This window comes from Sinohyriopsis cumingii, chromosome 10, assembly GCF_028554795.1.
Source record: "Sinohyriopsis cumingii isolate HCF-2022 chromosome 10, ASM2855479v2, whole genome shotgun sequence".
In the NCBI taxonomy this organism is placed as follows: Eukaryota; Metazoa; Mollusca; class Bivalvia; order Unionida; family Unionidae; genus Sinohyriopsis; species Sinohyriopsis cumingii.
In genome coordinates this window covers 73,247,527-73,258,746 of record NC_142970.1, presented here as the reverse complement: position 1 = coordinate 73,258,746, position 11,220 = coordinate 73,247,527, and positions in this window count along the sequence as shown.

The following is an 11,220-nucleotide window of genomic DNA, read 5'->3' as shown; positions in this document are numbered from 1 at the left end:
AGAAAATTCCAAAACTTTGACCTAAAAAAACATTTATTTCTATTAAGAATAATGCTGATTTTAAACCCATACATTTAGAGAATAATTTAGTTGTTATTAGTTGTTTAAAATGAATGAAATTTAAAAAAAAAGGTTAATTTGGGTCAGGTAGAAATTAACTCAATTTTGGACAAGGTTAAGTCCAACATAACAAGTTACATTACAATAGCATATAATAAAATAAAATAAAATAAAACTAACAAAGCAAATTAATTATACATAATATATGTAGTAAAAAATAGATAAGAAAAATGCATCTACCTATGTTTTAATAAATACATGCAAACTTGTTAATAAAACAGGGTATTTGTTTTCTCTTCAAAATGACAAATGTTCATGGATTTCAGTTTCCATGTCTAAATTAATAAACTAGAAGACCAATCTTGAGGGAATCTTATACGTCTAATTTAAACTAATTCACTGTGAGTTTGAATTGGGTTGAATTTTAGTCCCTGTGTTGAATCCGGTACCCTCAACATCAGTGTTGTTTTTGCATGTTATATAAGCATATTTCATAAAATACTCGTCAAAATGCCTGACTTAGGTCACTGCTACTCGTCACACGCCTTACTTGGGTCACTGCAAACAGGATCGGGGTCGAAGATTTCAGTTCTAATTATTTTACCATAAACAACTAGATTGTATATACCCAATTGGAAGTGAACGCATATACAATATCGTCCATCGATTTTGAAAACTCTGGGACCCACCTACCGCCCAAATAGGCACGAGAACTTAGAAGTAAAGTGTGTATTTTGTAAGAAAATTAAGGTCTTTCCACGACAGTTTGTTTTACAATGAAAATCTTTGATACGATGAGAAAGAAAAAATACAATTCAGATAAACTCAAAATTACAAGCTCCAATTTGACGACAGAACGATTCGAGTTTTCAAAGAGGTGTGTGTGTTTGTGCGTAAAGAAAGTACGTGCATTCTATGTAGGTTAAAGGGGTATATATAGGTCATTAGTAGTTGTAGATAGGTAGGTTGGTATGCTTGTATGTTTTTGCGTCATTTAATATTCTGAAAACTTGAAATAGATCAATCTGATAAGCTGCCATGCGATACGGATCTTTTAATAGACTACTGTAAATGTATACAACATTCAAACAGCCTCATGGTCGTCACTCGAAGTTAGGTGGAATGTTCCTTTATATGCTGTATATGGCGTACAAGCCACCCTTGACTAATATCTGTCAAAATGAAGTCTTTCTTCAAACTTTCGTATCACTTACATCATGGAGTCAATATAATCGCGATATTATGCCACATCGCTTTTGACGCTTAGGTGACAAATTTTGCACACTTAAAGGAGAGATTCTTTGAATATTACCTTACGATCTGAACAATCGATATGGCTCATCCTTTGTTTCCTTTTTTTTATTTAAATTCTTTATTTGAAAAGGACATAGTACGGGATACCCAGCAAATCGAATTCGGTATTGCAGATGGAGCTTCCGTACCCTATCTTCAAGGTTATCGCTTTATTGTCCATAAAATAGAACCATTGCCTATTTGACAACTACGCCATTCGGGACAACAAAACGCAACAGACAATATAAATGCTCTAGAAATTACTAAAAAATCAAATTGGACTGCACCAGTTAAATGAACTAGTACTACCTGGAATAAATTGGACTGCACCAATCAAAATAACTAGTACTACTTTGACTAAATTGGACAGCACCAATCAAAATAACTAGTACTACTTTGAATACATTGGACTGTAGCAATCAAAATAACTAGTACAACAGTCAAAATAACTAGTACTACTTGGAAGAAATTGGACTGCACCAATCAAATTAACTAGTACTACTTTGAATACATTGGACTGCACCAATCAAAGTAACTAGTACTACTTTGAATACATTGGACTGCACCAATCAAAATAACTAGTACAACAGTCAAAATAACTAGTACTACTTTGAATAAATTGGACTGCACCAATCAAAATAACTAGTACTACTTTGAATAAATTGGACTACAGTCAAAATAACAAGTACTACTTGGAATAAATTGAACTGCAACAGTCAAAATAACTAGAACTACTTGGAATACTGAATGATGATGACTGATGATAGAAGAAGAAAAGAGGTAATAGAGTAAATGTGCAACCCTTCTAACTTGAATCAGTAATTTGTGCGAGTAAGGCTAATATATACATAAGTTTTTTTAAAAAAAGCCATTACTACTCTCACCTCACCTTCTATCTTTTTGTCAGTTACTATTTATATTCTTTAACTATTCTTAGTACAAAAGACTAAAATCTGCACTTAAGATTTAGCGTTCTGGTCGTTATCGAAATGCGTCTGACAAAAGTATAATCTTTTATTCATGACCTACAAATTGTTTTCGCAAGTTTAGTTTCATTTTATCAGAACGGGAAGCGTTAAAGTTGTCACATACGGCATGCAGGCACCGTCTAACTGCGGTTATATCATAACCTACACGCGATGTTTTGTGTAACTTTTGTTAATTAGTCCCAGCCTTGACACACAATGGCGGCTAGACTCGAGCAACGTACGAAGACCACACATGATCCTATATGGGGAGAGTCGAAAGGTTATCTACCACAACCACTAAATCATTTTAAAATCAGTTTTATTCCTGAATTCACACCCAAACACCCGATTTGTAATGCCAATCGCAGTCCCAGCGCCTACTCAGATCACTGAATTGATTAGGGCGAACATCGTAGCAAACGACAAAGAACTGCAAACTTTTCTGTTTTGGAATCTGTCCTCTAGTACGAGTAATTTTTCTTTCATATTTATGAAAGGTTCAACCTAGTAGGCCATCAGTAAAGGTCAACTGACAAGGTATATCACTTTTTGAGATCATTTTAATATGAAGTTTACCATTGACTGATTAAGGAAAAATAGCTTTTATGGCGAAATTTCTTTTAAATAAGTGTTGTATAATCCAAAATTATAACGCCTTTCAAACATCGCTTTCACTGTTATAGTATCGCTTACGTCCGTTGAATGACGTCACGTAAATTATTTCCCTACCTAGCTACAATGTAAACTAATTCAGATAGCGGAATACCCATCATATTATACGTAAAACAAATATTAACTAATGATGTAAACTAACATTATATTGTTTGAATTAGATCTTATACATCATTTATTTAAAATATATGGTCCATTTAGTTCCTATTTTTCAAAATGAGTATATATTTTTAGAATATAATATTCTTCTGTATCAATACAGTAACATACTGCCCTGTCATGTCTGACTAAATAACTGTCATGTCTGACTAAATAACTGTCATGTCTGACTAAATAACTGTTATGTCTGACTAAATAACTGTCATGTCTGACTAAATAAATGTCATGTCTGACTAAATAACTGTCATGTCCGACTAAATAACAGAGTGAACTTTCGTTCAGCTATTATGTATTCAGGGGAAGCAATGCTCACTGTTTCTCATTTAAACATCTCATTCAAAAAAATAGTTAGCCCCATTTCATTATTTGTTTCAGTCAGATTCAGGATGCGTTTATCGAATGCATGTTTCATGCTGCCTAATGGTGGTGATCAAACCATGGACAACTACTTCAGGCATGACGGAAAAACGCAGTTTGTGTTAAGTGATGCCAAAAAAGCCTATACGATTTATTTACAAGCAGTACTGTTAATATAGAAACACGAGTAACATCTACAGAACGCACGTAAAGAGTTTTCGTTAAATACATATAGTTAATTAATATTACGAATTTAATTGTAAATTATAAATACTCATAAAATCATAACATTTTAGATACATCTGACAGAATCCAAACAGTGAATCCAATGTTTCCGGTAATAAACGTTCCATTTCAGAAATAAGTATTTCCACTCGTACAGTGATTGTATAGAGCTTTTACGAATTGTAATTCCAGTGAGAACAATAGGACCATGATAGTATTCCGATGGTTTATTGCATATGAGTGGAAAATTCCCATTATATACCTGTTCGATGGGGCATTTTACTAATACCGACTACGGCACCTGAATTCGAAGGTACTGCAGCGACGTGGCAGCAAAGGGAGATAAGTGGGTAAAATATTTCTTTCTTACAAAATTATTCGTTCATGGCAATTTTTGATTGGCAAGTGTTGCTCATGTTATGAAAGTAGAAACAAGAATAAACTAGTGTTGTTCATTAATATAAATATTTTGGAAACCCTACTAGTTCACCTTAAAAGCCAGTAGGTCATATACAACCATTACCTCCCACCCCTGCCCTTTTCCATATGGAGTTATATTTGCAATTATTTCGCTAGCAACATCAGATACGTCCAACTGAAGAATGCATCGAATGTAACTCATGTTCCGTCGTATTGAAACTACTTGAATCCAGTGACTTGCTTGGATGCTTTGTGTTCAGACGTTAAACATGTTCACACAATTGGAACATCCTCAATCATTTCCATCACGAAAACGACTGTTCACACGGCCTCAGATCACAATTATTTTTCCTACAGGTCCCGCCATTTGTCAGTACTGATCTTTCCTATATGTCCAAAAAGTATTCAGTCTTATGTTAATCTAACTATCTCCAAAGATGAAGTCACCGAAGTTCTTGTCGTACGTGTCCGGCAATGAGAGGTTAGACCGTATATAAAACGTGCAATGGATCACACATTTCACTTCCGGGCCAACGATTATGCTTCATTACTCACTGTGAAACAAATACAAACAGACAACCAACGCATAATGCTCACAGTCTAAAGAATAAACAAAACAATGACTAAATGTAACGTAAGCACCCCACCCCCCCATCCACCCACCCCCAAAAAGTGTCAGGAAAATATTCTCAAAAAAACAGACTTCGATAACATTCGTTGTTGCCGAAGCGGAAGTAATAATAATCACTTGTATCCTATCAGAACAACTTATTTATGGTCAGTTTCAGCCAAACGCTTACATTGTCATGCCACGCCTATGTCATCTTAACTCACGAAGTCTTTTTGGATTTTAAAGCAGGCAATGGGTGTCTGCCGTCCGCAAGTCTGTAGTGTTCGTGTTCCACAGGGTACACGTTTTGGGCCTGGTGTTTTTGAAACCCCAAAACTAACTTTGCTATATGTTCCTTATTTATAGGAGGTTTTCATTGCAGTACAAAACTTAAATAGTAATACAGGACAATTTCTATCTGACAATATGTTTAAATTATAGAAACATTGATAAATTAAATTTTAATAGCATTTTAATACATGTTTAAATTTAGAAACAGATTTTAACGAACTATTAAATGTTCATATAAATTTTAAAAATGAAACTGACAAATATTAGATAGCAAAGTTGACTAATGAATAATATTTAAAACATTTACAAGCGTACGTCAGTACAACTAGAGGCTCTGCTATTGTGTTTTTCATCTCCATCCATTTATTAAGTCCATATAACTATGATTATAAACAATTATTGAAAGCTATACAAGCACACATGTTTTACTCATATAATCACAACATCATAAACACATACGCTCACTGACTGGATCCATAATAAATAATATAAACTACCGAACGGCACAATATCAATAATAAAAAGTCTTCGCGTATTTTGAATGAAGGCCTCAATTTGGATTTAAAATATATTTACTGAACATAATTCGAAAATTATCCACAATTTGATCATCTCCACCGAGACTATACATATATGCAAAATTGTAAAAATTTTAAGTTTTAGTTTGAAATTACTATATTTAAAGTTTGATATATCCATACTATCGACATTTAATGTGTCTACCTAAAATAGTCTACACGATTTTAATTTTAATTATTTTTTTATGGCCAAGCCAGTGATAGACATCAGATCAAAATTATTTTATTCGTATATTGTCCGTACATGTGTTTAGCGGTACCGGAAGTCATAATTGTGACCTCTGTCCACATGGCACAGTATGGAAGGTGAATGAGACAAAGTCAAAATTAGAGTATTGTCAATCTTTTCTGAAGCATCCGCCGAAGGCAGATTACCAAGCCAACTAAATTTGTGTATTTTTGCAACTGCATCCAAAGTTATTTCTAGACTTGAAGAAACTGGCCAAGCCATGTACCGACAACGAATTTTTGCAAAGACCTGATATATAACTATTGTGCTAATCTGAGTAATCGGACGGACTCGGGGAAATTGTAATAAACCCGAACACTGAATAGCAAGTTCAATATTTTCTGCCGTCAAAAAAGGGCCACGGTACCGTGTTCGGCTATTGTGTATATGGCACAAATAATGTGATGTCTGATAGAAAACTTGTACAGATTTTTATATTCAGTGCAACAAAGCCTTGACTGATTGTTAGTATTTCCCCTGCATAAGCTCTTTATGCTACTTTATGTTGGCACTGGTACTTTACTGGCTATACATTCACTAATGGGGATTGTGGTAAAACAGACTCTTGTTGGCATGTTCATATGCAGTTTGATGGTGGAACGTATCCAGAACCCATACGTTTGTGAAAGGAATGCATAACAATCATCTTATTATCTTGTCTATTTCACTTATCCTGAAAAAATAAAGGCATGGGAATGGTTTTAACAACTATTATGCAATTTTTATAAAAAGAAAATAACTTGAACGACAAGAAATAGAAAGTACTTTTGCGTTTTATACGGTAATTCCGTGAGAAAGGTATTCAAAACAACCACATGAAGGTAGAGTAACAAAGGCATCACTATTCTTGTTCTCTCTTGTGTTATTTCCGGCGTGAAAGCACGCAAGCGTGTGACTAAATTGGTCCATTATTTAACATTATCTGTCGGGCATCAGTTGAATCCAAGAAGTCTACAATATATTTTGTTTTCACCTGTATGAACGAACGTCGTTTCCGATATTTTATCAGCTGGATGGATACAAAATAGTTTCCTATGATACATGTGCGGCCTTACAAAGAAACAAAATGGCGTTTTGTAATCATTGTAGGCAACATAATCTCATTACATAATACCAGACACTGTAAATGTAACTTTACTTGTACTTTTGAAGACTGTACCTTTCTCCATCAGAAATTATAAGTGACATTGGTTCCATTTCGATTATTTGTGATTATTTATCAGGTGTTATGGGATCTATGTTAGCGTGCGCTTCGTGCACTGTGACCGATCGCTCACGCACTGACTCATTCATTCACGATAAACACGCACCTGGGTTACCTGTTGTTATTATCCGAAATGAGGCCTCTTAACTATACTCAAGCACCATAATCTCAACGTTTGGTAGTTTAACGACAATTGACGCTTGGTAGTTTAACGACAATCGACGTTTGGTAGGTTAACGACAATCGACGCTTGGTAGTTTAACGACAATCGACGTTTGTTAACGTAACGACAAATCCACACTATGAATATCACAACTAAGCTTACCCTAAAATTCAAATCCAATCCAGGAACGAATTCAAAGTAGAAGGCTGGAGCCGGTGCACCCACCGTAGAAAAAAATTATTAGCACAAAACAACCGGAATGGGTTTTTTTTATTAGCGTTTCTTTCTTGACAGTTAGATATTTAAAATTATAAACTAGAAGCGCTTAAAACTCAAGAGCGTCTGAAGACTTCGCCCCATGGGCCACCATCAGACTTCCCCACAGACCCCTCACCTACTTGTTTACGCTTCCACCCCACTCCCAGCGATGCTAAACGATATTTTTGGAACCTACACTACAATCCGAATCACTTTACAACATGACAGTAGATTACTTAAATCAAATGCAGTCTTGTGATTATGATGAAGATTTATGTACCCTTTTTGGTCATTACACACTGTACTTTGGATCATACGACTTCCAATGAACTTAGCAGAAAATATACATTGTAATTAATTCAAATATGAACACCTTGATTATATTATTGTAATTGCAAATTGGTGACAATATTTAATCATCTTCCATTAGGACAAGTATTTTTTATTTACTTTCTAAAACTTTGGTAAAAGAAACATTTCAAAGCTATATTGACAAAATATCTTATAAATGTAAAGGAACGCGCATGCTCAGATGTCTTCTCGCCACAATGATACTGGTGTTAGTATTTAAGTACACGTTTAAGGAGTCAGTTCAAAACTGAATTTACCATGTTTTGGACATCGCGTATCTGGTGAAGTTAGAACAACTAACAGCCATTAAATTGATGCTTCTTATGGCAGGTGATTACATATTTTTGTCTGTATGTAAGTACAGTCATTTAAACGACATGTGCCTATCGATCAGAGTTAAATACAGTATAAAGTGGCTGTTGTTGTGCTCATTCGAAGTCATTTGGTCAGAGTGCATGGTGCAAAGACCAAAATCGGCACATAACTTTAATTTGTATTCCTGCGTGAAGTTATGTCTGTGCAAAGATGTAGAATAGTCCTTTTATTTGTCCTGCCTTTTGTTTGTCCTGGAGCAATCCTACTTGAGTGGTCATTAAATTGAAATTTAAAAAAATAGAGCGGTGTGTGGTCCGTTGGGTCACCTTAAAGCAATGAGTCTCCAGACTGAGAGTAAATCTTGTAGCTTAAAGCTCACGAATTTGTTATCCATTTACCTTTGAGTGTATTGGATACCTAGAAAGCGTTCCGACACTTTTCACTATTTGTGAAAGTAATTATTTCATCATAAAGGTGTGGAAATGGGGTAAGTCATTAGGCCAGGATGATTAAACCTATACAGTCATCTTGCACAATTAAAACTTGGAAATCTATCTGTTTATTATCTTTTAATACTTCCAAGAAACACGTCGGATTAACACAGCTTTTGGATTCTAGCATTAAAAAGGTTACTTTAAATTTAAATACGGCCTTTGACCTTCGCAATTATGTCTTTGTCACCTCTTCTCCGCGCTCGCCGATTTCTGTTGTCGGTATCTGTTATGGCTTGTTGTAAAGTCGTGATGGCAACTGACCGCGGAGATAAGATATTTCTGTATATGGCAAAGTCCATTAAATCATGAAAGACAGTTGTGAAACTGAAATGAATCTCTCTCTCTCTCTCTCTCTCTCTCTCTCTCTCTCTCTCGTATGTATGTATGTATGTACGTACGTACGTACGTATGTATGCATGCATGCACGTATGTATGTTTGCATGTGTGTATGTCTGCATGTGTGTATGTATGTATGCTCTCAAAAACCTGTTTTAGCGGAGCCTCTCCATTTAAACTATATAATGTAGATTACTTATGAATAAGAATTCCGCATTTCACCTTCAAATCATTCATCTAATTGAAGATGTCAATTATTCGTAATTTGCAATCTTAACGTGAATTATACGAGTGATATAAAAATGTCATTGACATTGTAACTGACATGATACGAGTGATATAAAAATGTCATTGACATTGTAACTGACATGATACGAGTGATATAAAAATGTCATTGACATTGTAACTGACATGATCATCGATTATGACATTTATTTAAGTAATTACGCTTTCTGTGTCAAGATATTCGTCTCCGGTATTCGTTCATTCTTCTTTTCTTATTTTCATCTAATCTTTTTTCATTTATTAGGAAGACTTGCTGGATAAAGGTTGCAAATATTGTATCGTGCCTGATGCGCATGTGTCAAGGTACACTAACCCAATTTATTAAACACAATTCCAAAACACGTTGGTGATAAACACATATAGATATGGAAAATAGATAAGCAAATAAAGCACTGAGTAGAAGTTGTCAAAAACCTAAATCTGATAGTTATTGACAGAATTATCGTCTCATCTGTCTGGGGATAATTGCTTATTTATTGTCGTCTTACCATGACTCTCTTTCTGCTAAAGCATAAAAGATTGCGACACAGACATTATAATTCGCTTACCTAAAAGAAATTTAAAAATGAAAAATAAAAAATAGTCGGTTGTCCTCCAAACAGTGTTTGTTTGTATTCAGTCACAGGTTAATGTATGCACTGGTGAATAATGACAAAGATTTACTTACTGATAAATGGAATCTCCAATCTTGTCTTACAAAGTAAATTAGCAACAAGCTGGGTTTTTTTAAACATATAATCATTTTGTCAATAATGTTTACGATTTTAACAGATTCCTTGCAGTTTAAAACAATTTACGTTAGTTGTTTCTTTTAAAAATAAATTTGTTTATAAACTTGTTTTCTGAAAATAAAAGACAGTACAATTTTACGTCGTTGGGAAGTCAATAGCTCGTATGTTAGCAGAAAGTTTAATTTCTAAAACGACTACACATCTTTTCAGGTACAATCTAAGACGAGTGTGCATTTTTAAAGCACCTACAAAGACGAGTAAGCATCTTGTACACACGTGCTAAGACGAGTACGCATCTTTTAAATATATTCTAATACGAGTACGCATATTTAAACACAATCTAAGACGAGTACGTAGATGTCAAACATAAGCTAAGACGAGTGTTAGGCATACGCTAAAGCTTTCTTTTTCCTGAAGACTAAATGCAGGTATACTTTTTAAGCCAATAGATTATATAAGTAGATAGAAGGTCCTTTTTTATTCGTGAGTACAGGCAATGATGTCGGCTGTTTAGGCCTGAGACTACATGATCCTGTTCTACTGTTATTAAGAAACCTGTGTACTAGAATCCGATCTCTGTGTTAGAATTGTCTGAATTCATAATATCAGGAGGTACTGGTGATGTGCGATCTCCCCCGCCCCCACCACCACCACCACTCCTTATGGGTTTTGGTAATCGTTACCGAGGAGATGATCAACAACGGCGTTATTGCCCAGATCGAGTAAACAATCAAATAAAATATGAAATTAAGATATGGAAGAAACAGAGATCTGAGCAGAAATATAGAATAGAATAACACGAGCCCCGGTATGTAAAATACAACAATTTAATCAGTTACATAAACATAATGAACTCGAACATGACATGAATGATACACTTTCTCTCAGAAAAAGATTTACATAATTTATGCGAAATTCAATCAGCCGTTCTGTTATACTGATAAAATAAGTTTCATAATATGATCTGATCGAACGCAGACTGCCGGCATGATTGTATCACCTTGTGCTTCCGTTTTTTGTCCAAATCACTGCTGGTAATAGGTCGGCATTTTCATATTTATTCTCTCTCTCTCTATAGTACCGAATTTAAACACGTGAAAGTTATTTTTTCCATCCTGGCACCAAACGATATTCTCAATCTCCCACGTCATATATCGTCTATTGAAATTCAACAAAAATAGTTATAGTCAATTCGCACCCAGTACACGTTCACTACTCCAT